Consider the following 19293-nt stretch of genomic DNA (forward strand, 5'->3'; position numbering starts at 1 on the left):
TAAAACATATGTGCAACACTAATTTGTATCTAATTTGGAATTTTATGTTAAGATCACAGATGAGTAATTAGCAGAAAACAGTTACTAAATGTTATTTTTCAATAGATTGCGGGGGGGGAGAGCAGAATCCAGGAGCTGTGTTTATTATTCATAATAGTTTAACATTTGCTGAGTGGCTGTGCAGTGGGGCTAACATCAAACACTAAAAAAGGCATCATTGCTGTGACCCCAAAGCATCATGAGGTTGTTTAAAAAAGACAACATAAGAACAAAGCAAATAAGGTGTGTTGGTTTTGCGTGGCAAGGTTTTGGTAGTGGGGGACGACTACAGGGGTGGTTTCTGTGAGAAGCTGCTAGAAGCTTCCCCTGTGTCTGACAGAGCCAATGCCAGCCGGCTCCAAGACAGACCCGCCGCTGGCCAAGGCCAAGCCAATCAGCGCCTCTGTGATAACATATTTAAGAAAGAGAAAAAACAGTTAGAGAGCACTTTTGCAGCCAGAGAGAGGAGTGAGAAGATGTAAGAACATCTGCAGACACCAAGGTCAGTGCAGAAGGAGGGGCAGGAGGTGCTCCAGGCGCCGGAGCAAGATTCCCCTGCAGCCCGTGGTGAAGACCATGGTGAAGCAGGCTGTTCCCCTGCAGCCCATGGAGGGAGGATGAGGGGGTGTAGCGATTCCACCTGCAGCCCGTGGAGGACGCCACGCCGGAGCAGGTGGAGACACCTGAAGGAGGCTGTGGCCCATGGGAAGCCCATGCTGGAGCAAGCTCCTGGCAGGACCTGTGGATCCGTGGAGAGAGGAGCCCACGCCAGAGCAGGTTTGCTGGCAGGACTTGTGACCCCGTGGGGGACCCACGCTGGAGCAGTTTGCTCCTGAAGGTCTGCACCCCGTGGAGGAGACTCACGTTGGAGAAGGCCGTGAAGGACTGTCTCCCGTGAGAGGGACCCCACGCTGGAGCGGGGGAACGATGAGTCCTCCCCCTGAGGATGAAGAAGCGGCAGAAACACCGCGTGATGAACTGACCGTAACGCCCATTCCCCGTCCCCCTGTGCCGCTGGAGGGGGGTGGAGGTTGAAGCCGGGAGTGAAGTTGAGCTCGGGAAGATGGGAGGGGTGGGGGGAGGTGTTTTTAAGATTTGGTTTTATTTCTGATTCCTCTACTCTGTTTTGCTTAGTAATAAATAAGATGAATTCCCTCTCTAAGTTCGGTCTGTTTTGCTCGTGATGATAATTAGAGAATGATCTCTCCCTGTCCTTATCTCAACCCATAAGTTTTTTTTTTCCTTGTACCTTTTCTCCCCTGTCTAATGAAAGAGGGGAGTGATAGAGCAGCTCTGGTGGGCACCTGGCCCTCAGCCAGGGTTAACCCACCACATAAGGAAATATTGAGATCTTTTAATTTGTCTTTTTTGGTTTGGTGCACTTGGACTATGTTTTAAATTTCTTCCCAGCACTAGGAAGACTGAAAACATTCTCACTTTTCTAAATGAAAACTGAGATGATAACATAATCATTTGTTTCTGGGAATTAAGGCTTTAAACTCATTGCTAAACCGCTCCGAAAAAATATTATAGTGGTATTTTTAACTAATGATCAATCATGCCTCAGTACAAGCTACAAAACTCAGACCAGGTAAATACTGAAACCTCAGTTCTCAGATGCGTGCAGCTGCTGGGTTGCACTTTATTCTGTGAGTGTCCTTTTTGACCTGAGACACACTCAGCGTAGAGCCAAACCCTATTTCAGGAGAAAAGGACACACCACCAACATGCACCCACAGATCCTAATACAACAGTACTACTCATTTTACAGCTTCTCCCAAAGAACTTGAAAGGTATGGTCCTGGAGAGCAGCCCGTAATGTCAGTAGTTATTTAAAAGTTTAAATCACTTTTATAGCAAAGATGCTGCTCTTCTAAATTTGATAAATTGAAGTCAGATAAAACCCTTCTAAATTATAAACCTTCCACCTAACATCACTCTTTCACAAAACTGTAAGTTATCTCAACTCCCAGATATACTTAGAAAATTGAAGATCCATTGCCACAAAATGCATACAAAGCCTAAGTAAAAGTGAAGCCATAATCGTGACCTTATCTTCACAAATGGGACAGAAAATCACTATCTAGGAGACAGTGGAAGTAATTAACAGGAAAAATAAGAGTTTCTCACCCTCAAGCTGACACCAGTAATTAAAATCTTTGCCTTTTTATTTGAAAATGTTATTGTATTTGTGTTTAAGGAAAAACATTCAGTAAGAGCAAAGAGATCTTGTAAAATTATCTGTAGTTTAGGTTTCAAATGTGGCAGAAGCACTCTGGCAGATTTATTAGAGGTCAGTAGTCAGACCAGATTTTTTGAAAAAAACACCAGAAGTGTTATAAAACTATTTTCTGTGACATTCTCAAAATTCAGAACAGCCTACTTATGAAAGCCTTGCAGATTTGGGATGGGTTTTTTCATTATTAGCTTTAGCATTTATTATAACCAAAAGTGATCTTATTTTTTTCTACACAGTCTGGTTTTGGTGCGTGCTTGCAAATTTCATAGGGCTCTATTTCAACTAAACAATTTGAATTTTCTATTCATACACTCAAGACTGCAATCACTAGAGCTATTTGAAAAATTATATCACAGGCAAGAACAGACAAGAATTCATTCTTTTGTAGGCTATAAAAGAGGAAGACATTTATTGTCATTCTTGTAGGGGAGGGAGGTTGTGACAATAAAAGGTAAATGACACCCACAGATTTCAACTGCATTGTCAGAAGCTGTGTTTGTTTTTAGAAAAACATGACAATTGTCACACGTTCTTATGGTTTCGCAGCTGTCACTTATATTCACAAATTCAGCCATGTGTTTAGATTTATTTTTTTGTACCAAATCAAATTAGAAATATTACACCTATTTGTGAACAAACTAAAACACAGGTATTTAAAACTGCAAAGACTGAGTGTTCACATGATCTTAATAATGTTAAGTAAGCCATACACATGGATGTGCAGAATCAGACTGAGTAGCATCTTTCCAAATAATTCAACTGATATCAGTGATCTACCCTATGGGGCGAGGTGCCTCCTACCGTTCCTCAAGGCATCAGAATCTGACCCATAACTCTTTCTGTTTGGATAGGTAAAAACCAAACAAGCATTATCCCTGCCCAGCATATTCAGAAACACGACCGTGTGTTAAGTGACACCTATGGGCAGGTTCTCAATAATCATCTCCTGGAAAAGGTAATTATATGACCTTTGCTTTCGTGTGGTCTCTCACCTCTGTCATTTGTAGCAGCCTTTTATAGCCAGCAGGGATGAAGCCCTCTAGTTATAGACTTAACCTTCTCCCTGCTCCGTGCAACTCTGTCTGCCTCCCAAAGAATGAGACACACCTAAAAAACACCATCTTTTGCCTCCACCCATCAGGAAAATGCTGACAGTCTGCCAAGCAATGACATGAATGTTCACAGTCCCTTCTAATGTTGTCTCCAAACTATCTATCTCAGTCACAGATGTAGATACTTAATGGAGAACAGATGGGGCAGATGGACTGACAAAACAACTGGCAGGGGTCACCATCCTTGCCACCCCCCAGACCGGATTTCAAGCACGGCACATGGCCTCTGGCTGTCCCCGTCCTCACTGAGGTATCTCAGAAGGAACCAGAAAATGCCATCTTCCAGTGGAAGACAGAAAGGATCTCTCTTTTGATACACAATCACATCATACTTCTTCCCACATCATAACCACTTTGAAAGATCTGAGGTGTAAAAATAGCAGAGACACTTTTTTTCACTGGGAAATGTGAGTTCATCAACATCATTTTTCAGAGAAATGTATCAATATGGGTGACTCTCATCAGCAAGGGTTTCTCCTGTGCTAAATGAAAGTATGACTCAATGACAGCAATAGAGTCTGCCCCGGCACTGCTTGGGAGAGAGGAGCTCACCTGTAATGTGGGATACTTACAAAGGATATGCCTGTTCTCACCTTGGAACTGATCTGTACTAACCATGATAAAAAGAGAAAAACAAAATAATCCCTGAAGTTTAACTCCCCAGTGAGAGGAAAGTGATATGGTTTTAAACTTCTGCTGCCTGAAAATTCAGATGGCTTTCTGAGCAAAAAGAAATTCAGAAATACTATTGGATGTTATTTTAAAGTTTGGTCTTTTTGTTGTTAAAAAATCAATGTTGCACAGTAGTGTTAACCAAAATATATACCATTCTACTTCATATCACTGTGCCAAACATAAACATTATTCACTTAAGAAATTCATAATTTTTAGGCTAGAACACTGCTTATGTATATGAGTGGGCAGGGAACTATCAATGAATTTGGAGAACAAAAATTCACAGAACAAGCAGCTACACCATTGTGTACCTTCTAATATCACTGTGCCCCAAACTCTCGCATCACCCAAACAGCCCAGCTATTTTATTAACATATGACCAAATCCATTGGGAAAATAATTTAAGCAGAAAAATTGAATAACTGGGAACTGTGTAAAAGCATTTCAGTACAAGTCTGAAAAGCTTCTGCCTGAAGCAATTAAGAAAGATGCCTATACCAGTTAAAACTACCCTAACAGGTATGACAGCAGCTATGAAAGTATTACTTGCTGATTAAAGAAACAAGAAGCTGATGATAAATATAAATCAGGGTGTAGGAATCGTAGAAAATTGATAAGGGAAGGGAAGCAAAACAACTCAATCTATCATTATGCCAGAGCTAAGGACAATTTAACGGCATATTTCTCCATAATTAAGACAGAAAGGAGTTATACAATGATGCCTCCAGAAAATTATAGCTCAATATCTGGAAAAAAGGACAGATGATATCACTGTATGATGGTGAATAAATGCTCTCCATAACAGCATACTTAAGCAAGGTGTTAAAAAAACAACTGCTAAAACTATACATTATGTGTGTTGAGTTGCTGGGGAAGCTCCAAAGGATGGGGGGGGAAAAAACAACAAAGAACTAAGTTCTCATGATATCTTAAAATAGTCAATAGAAAACAGAAATAACGTATCTGTCAGTGGCTGGACACTTAATAAAGAATTTAACTGGGGTAATAAAATTCATGTTCATGAGTATGGGTCTATGGAAAATAAAACACGTTAATAACTTCATGCCTTTTTTTACAAAAAAATACACTGATTGATAAAAGTGATAAGGTTAACGAAACACATGTTGCCAACATGATATACTTTGGCACCAGTGTGATTGCTTCTAGGTAACTGGGGCCTGGTTGCGTGTCCAACTAGATAAGCTGGTTCTTCTGAGAAGTACCACCAAAATATATGAAGGCCTGGTAGACACATCTTGCAGGTAAATCAATCCAGACCCACTGCAGCTCCACAGCAATCTTTTGCTTTGCTTTGAAACTAAACACGAAACTCCAGCGGCACTTGTCCTCTCACCTCTAGATCTGTTCCTGTTCCAGCTCTGAACTGCCTGCAGCCATTGCAGACCTACAGCTGACAGGGAGAGCAGAAGACAGGGGAGCACATTTTTCTCTCTCTTTCGAGGAGAAGAAAACAGGAGAAAAGACCAAAGCTACTAAGCTCTATCTTCTTCCTCCTTTTCTCTCTCTGATACAGTGCTGGAAGAAGTAAGAGAAAAAGAAAAAAAAAAGAAAGAAAAGCCAATCAGGACTTACTTTTTCCAGCCAGAGCTGAAGGAAGCTTGAGGCTTCTGACATCATTAAGAAACATACTGCATTAGAGCAGCAGCACCGGGGACGCTGGAAATGCGGCTCCCTCATGTCTTCTTGCTCCTTCTATTGCCAGCTCCACTGTCCGGCTGCCAAATCTTCCTGAGTCCCTGCAGGAAAGAAGGGAAGAGAAAAGAAAGGGCAATAGTGCAAGGGCATGGATTCCAAACCAACTTTTCTCAGCCTGTTTGCTTGCATCATTTCCTCTGATGTAGTCTAGCCAGAGGCTGGCCTCTAAATTAGATTAAATCTAATAACTGCTAGAACTGTCCTCCTCCCCCATTTCTCTAACTGTATCATCACACTTTTGCATCTTTCCACTGAGTTAACACATTATTTTGCTCTTCTTATTAGACTTCACCCTGTTGCCCTGCTCTAGCTAGCAGATGGATGAGTTCACTTTGCTGTCAGGTCCTTCCCTTGGTCTCCCAAGTCCTGTAGACCCAAGCAGGCCGTCCCCCCTCCACACACCCCTACCTCTCTGTCAAGCACCTGTCATTTCCTCATTGCTGCTCCCTGCCAGTAAGAAAAACACCTTCACAAAATCCTGTTTTGCAGCCTACCTTCAAGAATATTTCTCTCACACTGCTTACAGATAATGGCAGTCCCCAGCGGCAAGGCAAGGAGTGGTCTGAGATTACTGAGGTGGGTAGCAGGAAGTCAACAGGCAGAAGTCGTTACATGAGGATACCCTCTTCCAAGAGTAAAGTGGATCTAATATGCTGCAGTCACATTAGGCACAGGTTTAATAAACTTAGTTAACTCTTTTTTTCCCCGGCGCCCCTGTGCGAACATGGCCTCCATTTGCATTACTGCGCTCACGCTTGTCAGCCTGCTCACAGCACATTTACCTGTTGCAGCCTTCAGTTGCGTCTGTTCTGAAACACTGCCTGTGAACTTTGTCTTTTCTTACATGTCCCTACAGTGTCTAGGGCAAGGTAGTTCTCAGCTTTTACTAAGGTTCTTAATTACTACCTTGATATTAATTAATTACTACCTTGACAGTGTCTAACAGAAACAACAGAAATAAGCTACATTTTTAAGGAGCAATAACAAGCTCACGTTTACACTTGGTTTAAATCCCACAAGGACTGTGGGCTGTGTCTTCCAGCACATACTACTTTGCAGGCAAATTAAGTTTTACTCAGTGGCTGTTCACTCTCTCTCTTGCCACTGAGATACTGGACAAGTACAGTTTAAACATAAATCTAAATTTTGTTCATTGGTTCTAGTTCGTCTCTATTTCCAACATAATAGAACATAAATCTGATCACACAGCTTGGATAATATCATTGTTCACTTTATAGCCATGGCTCACCGTCACACTGGACAAGATCACACAGGGGATAAGGTCACGGAAACTCTCTGTGTGTCTTCTACCCTGTGATGTTATCAGGTACTCAACCCTAAAGCAATATAAACACACTGATAAAAAGAGGGCAAAGGGAACTGTGATAATAAATCAACTCAACTGCAGAGAAAGTGCCAGGGAAAACAATATTGATTTTTTTTTACAAGTCAGTGCACAGATTTGTCAGACAAAAGAATAGAGATGTCAAAACCCACAGAATCAAACACACTAATATTAAGAGAAAAACAACCCACTACCTACAAAATGCTACAATGTGTGCATAGTGATGTTTATCAGGAAGAGGAAGGGTAGTTTAGTTTATCATTCTCAGAAAATTTAAAGGAAATACTTATATAATCTGTATTTGGCAGCTACTGTTTGCCCCTCACACTGATTTTACCTTAAAGCATCTTAGTAAGGTCAGACAGAAGGGGAGTCAGAGTCCACTGCAAAAGGAAAGCACCTCTGGCCCAGTGAACAAAAGATGCTTCACTCGTCACCTAAGGGAGGTGACTCACTGGTCATCACCAGTGACCATGCAATTACCTCCCCAGGCAGTAGTAAAGTATCTTGCTTCTTTTCAGTGACTTAAAGGAGCTTTCTTTCCAAAATGGCCATATTATGCTCCTGGAAAATAGGGGATTGGTCAGGGCAGGTCAAGCAGACAAGACCATATTGAAAAGAGAAGACATTTAAATTCTATTCCACTACAGAAATGAAGTATTACAATTATATAATCTATTATAATAAATATACTAGATGACATCATAAACTTTGATTCTCTCACCAAGGATCATAAGAAAATAGCAGTTGTATGAAATGCCAAGTTTAAAATAACTAGCAGTTCAGAACAGTGATTCATCTGCTATCTAACACTTAACTTTAATAAATTCAGAGAAACTAAGGTCAGAAGGACAATTACTTCAATTATTGTCCCCCATGTAACAGAAGTCCTTAAATTTCATGCAGCTCCTCTTATTTGTATTCTCAAAACCTGTTTGGCTAAATCAGTTATTTTAGAAAGACATTCAGCATTGATTTGAAGACTTCATAAGGTGTAGAAATCATCAATTCCACTGGTAATCTGTGCTAATGCTTCAGTGCCCTCACTGCTAAAAATTAGGACTAATTTCTTATTCAAATTTGTATGCCTTTAACTTCCTGCCATTAATCTCTTCTCTCTTAAATTACAGAGCACACAATTTTCTCAACATGAAGGTATTTGGGCATTATAATCACGTCACATTCAAATCTCCTTTTTAGAAAAACGGACAGATTGAATTCCTTAAAACTCTCATTATAACTTACTTTCCTCAGCACACAAGTTATTTTTGTGGCTCTTTTACTCAACCCTTCTAATACTTCGTAATTCTGGAGCTGCAAGGCGTTGTTACTCACATGGATGTAGGTTGCACCTATGATTGCTTGGAGATACACTGGTGTCACTTCCCCAGTTCACACGTCTTCAGTTCATTTCATGCTACTGCCAGTATGGTACCAGGCATACAAATGGCTACATGCTATTTGTCCTGGTTTCAACCAAGGCACAGTTAATTTTCTTTCTAGTAGATGATATAGCACTGTGTTTTGGATTTAGTATGAAAATAATGTTGACAACGCACTGATGTTTTTGGTTGTTGCTGGGTAGCTGTAGTCTCTGTACCAAGTCAAGGCCTTTTCAGCTTCTCACGCCCTGCCAGGTGCAGAAGGAGCTGGGAGAGCACAGCCAGGACAGCTGGCCCAGGCTGGCCACAGGGATATTCCCTGCCATAGGACGGCATGCTCTGTGTGTAACTGGGGAAGCTAGCCAGGAGGCAGGATTGCTGCTTGGAAGCAGACTGGGCATCGGGTTGGGTTTTTTTCCTTTCCGCATGTGGTGAGCAATTGTATTTGTGCATCACTTGGTTATTATTATTATTGTTGTTGTTGTTGTTGTTATTGTGGGGTTGTTGTTGTTGTGATTAGTAGTAGTAGTAGTAGTAGTATCTTCCTTTGTTATCCTATTAAACTGTCTCTATCTCAACCAACGAGTTTTTTGTATTCTCCCTTTGGTAGGGAAGGGGTGAGCAAGCAGCTGCGTGATGCTTAGCTGCTGGCTGGGCCAAAACCATGACACCATTGCACGTCTACAAGGTATAACTAATACTGAACCACAAATCAAGGTACTGTAAAAACATGATGCTTTAGCAACTGTTGATAGTTGTTACTCTAAATTTGGCATGCTGTTTTAATTTGCTTGGCCTTGCTGCTATTTCTATGCTTTTATTGTCATTAAATGAGAAGCAATACTGAAAAAGAAGACAATAAACTTCCTGTTTCATCTTCACAGGATGGTCATGACAATCGTGTTTAGGAAATAAAGTATAGTATAAGTAGCAGACCAATTCTGGGGTTCATTGTAAAGGTAAATAGCAGTTTTGATTTTCAACACCTACCCTTCATCAGTTGCCAAGCTGCTAAAATAATTATGATCTTTCAAATATTCTTGAATTTTATTTGTAAATTCTTTTCTGTGATGGGATTTTTGTTTTATTTTCCCCTCTTTTCAATCTCTGAAACGGTTATTTCAAACACAGAAATGTAATGCACAGAAATAGTTAAAATTTATTTTATTCCCAAGTATTCAATATTGTCTCCCTGAACACTCAACAAATCCACTCAAATAGTGGCTGTACTGAACTCGGTAAACCCTCTTTTTCTGACAGCAGTTCCCCCTTTTCAAGCTTCCCAAATTTAAAACATATCCATGCCATGAGCCACACAGCAAAACACTCCTGTGCCTGAGGTTCCCTTCTCAGAGGGACACTTCCAGTTACTAAAGAAAAGTGCATCATAGCCAAAGTTACAGGTGGAGCGTTCAGCACAGTGAAGCAGCTCCCTGTGCTGTGAATTCTTCACGTAGCCTGGTCAGTCGCTGGTCCCACCACTGAATTAGAACCTCTTCATGATGGGGAGACACCATGCAATTTGAAACATGGGCTGATTAAAATGCCAATACTTGAGAAGGCTTACAGCTAATGTTGTTTGCTTGGCACAGTATGAAAACAACTGCTTTTCCATGATCTCTTCATGAAAAACCAGTTCAGTGGTAAACAAAATTTCAGAAGCAGAATCTGGGTCTTTCTGTTTGTTTTGTTTTTCAAGCCAAGTACAATTGTGTTAAAATGACGACTATTAAGGCAGCCATCCTTCAGCAACTTAAAGGCTCTGAAACCAACTAGGACCTTTAGAAAAAAAGGGTAATAGTGCTAAATGCACTATGGACAGAAGAAATACAAACCACTGGATTGGCAGAGCAAGACTTTTCTGAATAAACACCTACATCTGATAGATGATAACAAGCAGGAAACACAAGCCTCGCTGGAAAATATGCTGTTTCCAAAATACACTGGTTTGTTCATGAGGCCTGACAAACATAAAAAAGTTGCTTCTCTGGATATTGTAGAAGCTGTTCACTACCTCGACTTCTGAATTCAAGCCCACAGTTAAAGCCTATGGAGTCTTGGAAAAATTCCACCAAGAGCTCTAACAGTGTATTCATTGCACTTATCTATGTATTTTTATGAAGAAATCTAGACTTAAAAAAAAATCTCATGGAACCATACTTCTTAGACCTAAATAAAAGTCCTATCTGCTATGTTAGCAAGAAATTGTCTTTCCGTAGAAATCTCTTTCCCACCATGCAATCTAATGATTAAAGTGAACGCCTTCCTTTCTTCTACTTTCCCACAAAACATTAAAAGAATTTTCTTTGAACAAAAAACAAACAAACAAAAATCCCTGATGGTTCTTAAAGAGGCAGAAAAGCCTCAACCATGTAGGTCTGCTTCAAGATTTTTATGACAAATTCATACCACTTGTCTTATTAGAAACAAGTTCAAACTTAGTTTATGTTCAAACTGCTTGAAAAAAAAAAATCACAGCATATTGATTTCATAATTTTAATGCTTTATTTTTCAGTTTCAAGTGTGTGATTCACAACATGGGCAGCTATACAGAATACTGCACCAGGGACTGAATCTTTATTCTCTTCCTGAACCAGGCTGTTCTGTATTCCCTGAGCTCAGACTCAGGCAGCAAAATTGAGTGCCTGCTCCTTTACATCTCCAACTGGTCCATTCCTTCCCCCCCTTCAGGGTCTCCTGCCTTGCTCACTTTTCCCTGTCTGCTGATATGACATCGGTATTCAATACTGAACAGCAGAGGACCAAAACATTCATGACAAACTTATTTTGCTCAGCCTGTGCAGCTATTTGTCTGTTTTAAAGCTAAGTTATTCTTATGAAAATGCAAGACAAACGCACCATGCCCGCTGGCATTTTTCCTTCGCACCAGCACATCTCATGAGCCTAACAAGGCTCATCCATCATCTGCACTAACCATGGACTGAGGTAAAAGGTCAGGAGTCAGGGTTTGGAGAAAGTCAACTGTAAGGGGACAGAAGGCATGCTGATAGGGAAAAGACTGCATCACCTTCATCCACCGGCACCAGTGATTGACAAAGACAATATTGTTTGGTAACACACGGCAATTATCCATTTATTTCATACTTTTCTTTTGTGCTCCACAGTTGTAAAATGCAATAGTTACTGCTGAAAGTCTGTGACTTTTATGACTTCTGCCATGTGTACCATACACAGCATCTGCTCATCCTTTAGAGGTGACCCCTTAGTGAGAGGCTCACAATTTTAGGTTCCAGATTCAGTCATTTTGTCCTACACAGATGAGATTTCTTTTTCCTCCAGAGGATTCAACAACTGGATGAAAGAAAGCAGATGGTCTTGTCACTGTCAGACGTTCCCCATAGCACTATCCTGGACATTTTTTTTCTGCAGGGATGTTCTTTTTAAAAAAAATTAAAAAATCATGACATTAGACTTTCTTAAATCCCACAAGCTTTATAGTAAGTGTCTTTCTCTGAGCAGGGCTTCTCTTTCATTCCCAGCTATCTAAACTAGACACTTGGCAACAGTTTTCCAATTTCTAAGGCAATTGCTCTCCATTATTCTAAATCTCTTAACAATGACAGCCTAACCAATAAAAACATATTCTAGTTTTTTCATTTCATTTATTCAGAAAATTAAGGAGCAAAAGAACAGCAGTATATATGGGATTATCTTAAGAAGAGAAAGATGCCTCAGCAGAGTCTCCTAAACAAAACCAGATCCTTTTCCCTGCAAAACGTTCTATATTGTAAAAGCAGTAAACAGTAATATAAAAAAAGTTTCCCAAGTGACATGTCCTTCCTTTCACAGTCCAAAGAGCAAATGATAGGAACACATCTCAGAGGAGTGTTTTAAGAAAATATATCCACGAAAAATGTACAGAAATAGGGTATCCTGGATCTAAAGGCAGTATCTCCGCTTCTTAAACTACTGATGTAAAGTAAAGGCAGAAATAAAACCAGAGTCTGTGACTGTCTTGAGGACCCAAGGGTGAAGTCTAAAATTGAAAAGGTAAGGAGAAAGCAGTCCTTAAAGAAAAATAATCAGATAATTTAAGCCCTAAAGGAGAGAGTCTGACTTACTGTAACATGCATTATGTATCTTCCAGCTATCCTTGCTGCACTGAAAAACTTCAACTTGGCTAAAGTAATATTTGCCCAACAACTGCAGAAACATTTGCCCTAGGTCTTGCCAAGGTGCGTCAGATGAAGGATCCCCCCTTCACCCCACAGTACATTTCAGTGCTTGCCCCCTCTCGCTGCACAGTGGCAGCTCCCAGGGAGTCACTTTAGTTGTGCCTTTCCAGATGGAATGAAGATTTCTTCAACAGCCAGCATTTTTTTTCACCTCAGAAATACGTACAGTAATCAAGTTACCACAACCTTTTGTTTTTCCTTCTCTCAGCTGAACAGCTGGAGTTTTCCAAGTCTGCCCTTCAAAAGCCTTTACATCATTTTTGCAGCTCATTTACGCGCTGGCCCCGCTTTTAAAATATGACCACAGCCAGATTGTAGGGAACAGAGCAGTATTTAGCTTCTCAATATCTGTCTCGCTGACTTGGTTTAAAGAGGGAAAAATCACCTACTCATTGATCCTCAGTGCTCATACCTAAGGACCACATTAGCCATTTTGTCAGCGTATCACTGAATTCAGTATTTATAAAAGAAAAAAATGCTGCAAAAATACTGTTAGTGTTCCAGTATGCCACAGTTTATAGCTAAAAATTATGTCACCTATAATATGAATGTCAAAAATCTCACATTTCCTTTTCAAAATCCCAGCTCACAATTAATTGGAGATACAGAACCAAGGAGGTGAAAGTATGCATAGTAGAGTGCTAGTCTTTTTTTCAGTGATAGTCTTTCAATGTTTTACATATTTGTCTTCATTTCCATGAGAAGATAAATATTTGATCTTCCAAAAGGTTACATCCTGGTTTATTCTATTATTGTTTCAAGTAGGATTTATTATAGTTGGACTAACCATACACTTTTGAGAATGGTCAAATCACAGAAAGTCATTAATCTTAGATATATACACAAGGAAAACTGTGTATAAAAGATAAAGAGTAACTTAAGCATTTTAGCCTTTAGTGGGACATTCTTATTCTGTGCCCTGCTCCAGAAGACTTAAGTCCATCAGCCAGCACATTTAACTCCCAGAAGGCAGCAGAGGAAAGGTTCATGTGAAAAAGCACTTGACTGCTGAAGGAGCCACTCCGTACAACTATTAATCCCCAAGAAGGACGACAGAGCTTACACTAAGAGTGAAATATGTGCAATTGAGGGTGCTACCCATTTCATTATTGACTGCTGAATGACCCATCACTGCAACCTGCTGCAAGGAAGCAATGATTCTCCTTTCCTCCTTTGCCTGTTTCTTTACATTGAAGTTCTGGGGTTTGGGATTTTAGCATCATAGTCAGACTGCCTTTTCTTAAGGATTGCTGGTTCTTGTTTTGGTAGGCAAGTTAAATCAAGGCTATTTTAATGAGAATTCTTGACTATGAGACACTGGGGCGGGGGGGGGGGGGGGGGGGGAGAAACACCTAACGTCCATTTAGAAATATTTTTATTTGCAATTGTATAATACATTTAAGTGAGTATTTTGGACCATTAAAATCAATATCAGTCTCACCTGTGATTTCAAATTCCCTCAGGCTGAGAATAAGCCAGAACCTCTTCTTTGGAGAAAGGCTCTTTATTACTCATCAGGCATAGCAGAAGTTAATGCCAGCATAAGGGTGTTTTGGGGTTTTTTCCCTTACTGTTAAATTCAGTAAGGGAAAAATGAATGCTGATGAGGCATGCTCAGAGCACACCTAGCCATTTCTGACTCGTCAGGGAGCTTAAAGCTGCCTGCAGAGTAAGATCTTACACTGCTGAGACCAAATGTTTAAAATAAGGGCAGAAATATTAACTTAGGAAATAGCTCAAAGCTTCTTCCTCCTTTTATCTAAAAAAGTTGTCTTTTTGTTTTGATCACAAAACAGAAATTCTAGGCTCGTTCACACCATCTAATGCTAATCCCTGCAAGATGGTGGATTTTTTTTAGCTCTCCTTCTCACTACATAAGTAAATTTTTCTGTTAAACTACTATTAAGCTTAGAGTCTTGAGTTTCTCTAACTCAATTACCTATTCACTTCTGGTTGTACTGTAAGTTTATCCAGATGACTTGAGAGGTTTCAAGCACACCGGTTTAACACTTCTGAAAAATCTAGGCACTTATCTAGCTATCCAATATATTCTTTGGTGTTCTAAATCTGTCCTTTAATGAAGCGTACAGGTAACTGGGTTTAATCATGTGTTTAATGAATAGGTAGTCTTGAGGAAACAATAACTTGAAATAATCTATTTGCCATTAGAGTTAATAGAATCCATATATAAAAGTGTTTTTATCATGTAAGTAATATAAAGAAAGATGATTTCCCCAATTCAGTTTTAGATTTGCAACATTTTGTTTGGGTAACAGAAAAATTACACTTTTAAGGTGTTACTCGAGTTGTACTTTTGTCTCTTTCTGGCTATCACAATGACTCTCTATTTAGGGAGTTGACTTCCCTGCAAGCACAGAACACACTTTTCAACTCTGAACATTCACTGACAGTGGGAATTGCTGGGTTTTTCAGTCCAAATCACTGTCAAGTTTTATATTATGCCAGGTAGTACTCATGTACTTCAAAGAGAGACTAAAGCCAGAAGAAGAAGTTGGTCCTTGATCCCAAGAGGTTACAATCTAAGACTCGGCAGCAGCAAACAGAGGGATTAGATATACAGCGAAACACAGGGAGACAATGAAACATTGGTCTGTGTGATATATCAGAGTTAAACCACACAAACAGTTTCTGGTGGACTATGCAGCCTCATTGTTCTTTCTGGAAAGGTAGATGTGAACCAAGTAAAAGAAACACTTGCTTCCATCAAAGATCTGCAGTGTCCAAACTAAATGTGAGTTACGTACCCTCCACCATTTCAGAGGAGACAATGAGGTCACTGGTTTGTCACAAGTTTGCTTTCTCATGATTACAATTTGGTTTTGCATGGTTACTTCTGATTCCTATTCCAAGAACTTAATAGTTCAAAAATCTGCAGGGGCAAAGATGTCAAACTACTATTACATGACATTATGTCAGAGTACTTAAAATATGTTGAAATAGCAACTGCCAAGCCCTTGATGGCTAAATTCCATTTAGCGATCTGATCCAGAAGAACCTTTCTGTTTCCCTGAAGTGTGCCTGTGGCCACCTCATGTATTTCCGAGTTCTTTTCCAAGCTGTGTTCTCTCTCAATATTTTTCAATATCTTCAAACATCCATTTTTATTTGGAAAATTATGTCTGTGTAAGCTCTCTGTGCATCCTATGATGTTATAGTACTGTCTTTGGTTAGTAGTTACCTGGTTTTGTTTTGCAATGAAGAATAAAATCAGCAAAGTCCAATAGGATACATGAGTTAAATGAAATTATATAGTACCAACTAAATATACTTTTTGTCTCAGCATTTGATTACTCTCTTCAGTTGACAGATACAGTTAGTAGGATCACTTCATATGTAAAGCTGTCTCTATGCAACTGTCAATCATACACTTCATCAGGTTTCAGATATTGTGTTCTTCTAACATTTTGATAAAGCTTAACTTAGACTTCTTTATGCTACACTCCATATCTGACATGCCATTCAATGCACCACCTTTTCTAACAAACAAACAAAAAAACCCCAATCAAACAACCCTTGCTATATTTATAGCAACAATGAAATAGAATCATAGAATATCTCAAGCTGGAAGGGACCCAAAAGGAAAATTGATGTAGATATTTCTATTAGTGATGATTCTCCTAAAAATTTGGGGGTTATGTCCACAGTCTCCTTTGGCAATGAACATCTTGGATTTCTGGATCTGCTACAGAATGCATTACATAGCTTTAAATATTCTGTACCTGATGCTATGATATTCTAAACATTTTAAAATACTCTTATCTGGTAATAAAATCATGCATAATAAAACAGTATCAAACTCTACTTTAGTCTACTCTATCTCTCTATTATAAAGTATTAAATATTAAACAATTTAGATAAAAGAAAGATGGGAAAGAGGTACTCTTCTTATCATAACTTAGCATTAAAATTTCATTAAAGTCCAGATGTGACATATTATTAAATAGTGACATTTTTTTCACAAGTATTTCTTCTTATCACTGCACTTTTAAATAATCTTTTTTGGGTATGAAACATTTAAATTTTGAAACAAAAGAATTACAGGATTCTGTATTTGTCAGATTTTTTTATGAACTGTGCAAGACTGAACAAGACAGTTTCCAAACATTTTAAATTTTTATTTATTTATTGGAAATTTAGAGTTGCACTGAATGACATTCACTTTTATATTTCAAGCAGACTTTTTTTTTCTTGTAGAGGTGTAAAACTTCAAATGCAAAACTTTGCTCCAGAAACAAGGAATGAATGGTCATTTTCTCTAGTGATCTGAATGAGAGAAAGGCAGGAAGTCAATCATTCAACTTGGTTTTTCCAAATATATGAAAATAAACAAACAAATAAATTCAGCTATCAAGTTTTTATTTCTCTCCAGATTTTTGAACACCTCCATCCTGCTTCCCCTAGTTGGAGTTACTGCAACCATCTTTTCCACAGACTTTTGGTGAGTGTACACAGCATTTGTATTGATGGGTTAGCCTTCCAAAGGCATGGCTTTTTTTTTTGGAAATACAGGTAGTAACAGGCTACAGATCATGTATTTATATCAGCATGAGCTCTTTCCATTCTATACTTGTTAGTACCAAGGTTGTATTAATGTTCTGTTGAAATGCTTTGTGTCTAGTTAGTTGCATACGCTTTGGCCAACGTGACTCTAGCACTTAATTGTTGTGTTATGCTCTCAGGTCAGGGACTATTCAAAACATGAGAATTTTATTAAGTTCTGGCTGCAATTTTATCTCATTTAAAGTACATTATAGTTTATACGTACTTTCCTCATCCGAAGGCTGATTCTTAATAACTTTAGCCTGACAGTTAATAATGTACCAATTGCTTGCCTTACTTTTAGTGTATTGTGTAGGAAAGGCAAGCGCCCCTCAGAGCCTGTACTATTTTGCTGAGATAACTGCGCACGGTGGAAGAGAAATAGCTAGTTCACCCACGCATGTCACACAGCACACACGCACACACACACACAAAGAGAGGAATCTGCAAGACAGGTAAGCATATCATACCACATAGCACACCACAGACAAGGATGAGATTAGTGACGATACATTTATCATCCCTGGACAGTTCACATCCTTACAGTTCTACCTCTGGTGATCAGGAGCTTTTGCAAAGAATGTGGTGACCTATCTGTCTTGGTGGGAACAAAAGGGATTTTTAGGACATCTTGTGAAATCAGAAAATGAAGACCTGGGTAACCACACAGAATACAATACAAAAATATTTTAAGCTCTGGGACATATTTTTTTTTTTCCTTTAGGACAAAATATTTACCTGTTTCTGCTGCCACTGTCCACTGTCCTAGCCATAAATTCTCAACTCACTGTCAGGCACCGTTCACACACACATACACCCTTGGCACCTAAAAGCTTATAGGTTGTGAAGAAGTACAGTAGGACACTAAAGCAAAAAAAAAACAAAAACAAAACAAAAAAAAAACATGGGAAAAGAGAAGTTGGAAAGTTTGTGATAGGAGTAACTAATTCATGTTATCACTTCATACAAAGTTCTTCTAAGAAGGTGGAAAGCATTTGTTAGTAGACAAAAAAACTGAACGGGTTAGGTAGTGACATTTTTCATCCCGTTTCCTTTGCTTATTCAAATTGAAAAAAAGGATCAATATTCATGAAGATAAAAGCACAAATATCATTGGGGGCAGGAGGGAGGTGGGATTACCATAAGCACTTTAATCACATACCATCTACTTTCTATATTACTTATAGACAAAGTGGAAAATTAGGTTTAGCTGCTTTTTTAGCTGCTCTCTATGGCCATATTAAACACCACCACAGAAGTAGTAGCATTCTCCTGGAGAAACTGGCTGCTCACAGTTGGACAGGTGCACACTTTGCTGGGTAAAAAACTGGCTGGATGGCCGGGCCCAGAGGGTTGTGGTGAACAAAGTTAAATCCAGCTGGCGGCCGGTCACAAGTGGTGTTCCCCAGGGCTCAGTACTGGGGCCAGTTCTCTTTAATATCTTTATCAATGATCTAGACAAGGGGATTGAGTGCACCCTCAGTAAGTTTGCAGATGACACCATGTTGGGTGGGAGTGTCGATCTGCTCGAGGGTAGGAAGGCTCTGCAGAGGGATCCGGACAGGCTGGATCAATGGTCCGAGGCCAACTGTGTGAAGTTTCACAAGGCTCAGTGCTGGGTCCTGCACTTGGGTCACAACCACCCCAGGCAACGCTACAGGCTTGGGGAACAGTGGCTGGAAAGGTGCCTGGTGGAAAAGGACCTAGGGGATGGGGTGCTGGCTGACAGCTGGCTGAATATGAGGCAGCAGTGTGCCCAGGTGGCCAAGAAGGCCAACAGCATCCTGGCTTGTATCAGGAATAGTGTGGCCAGCAGGAATAGGGAAGTGATTGTCCCCCTGTACTCAGCTCTGGTGAGGCCGCACCTCGAGTCCTGTGTTCCGTTCTGGGCCCCTCACTACAAGAAGGACATTGAGGTGCTGGAGTGTGTCCAAAGAAGGGCAATGAAGCTGGTGAAGTGTCTAGAGCACAAGTCTTATGAGGAGCAGCTGAGGGAACTGGGGTTATTTAGTCTGGAGAAAGGGAGGCT

The 19293-nt window shown here is 39.8% G+C and overlaps 1 long non-coding RNA gene across 1 annotated transcript in view; it reads right to left on the bottom strand.

Moving 5' to 3' along the window:
- LOC142600739 (uncharacterized) overlaps nucleotides 1-19293 on the bottom strand; it is a 55658-nt gene that overhangs the window by 9056 nt on the left and 27309 nt on the right. The window contains exon 3 of the long non-coding RNA XR_012834300.1: nucleotides 5659-5822. This is a non-coding gene — a long non-coding RNA (uncharacterized LOC142600739). The remainder of the gene's footprint in view (nucleotides 1-5658; nucleotides 5823-19293) is intronic.

The sequence above is a fragment of the Balearica regulorum genome, chromosome 2 (assembly GCF_011004875.1).
Source record: "Balearica regulorum gibbericeps isolate bBalReg1 chromosome 2, bBalReg1.pri, whole genome shotgun sequence".
NCBI classification, from domain to species: domain Eukaryota; kingdom Metazoa; phylum Chordata; class Aves; order Gruiformes; family Gruidae; genus Balearica; species Balearica regulorum.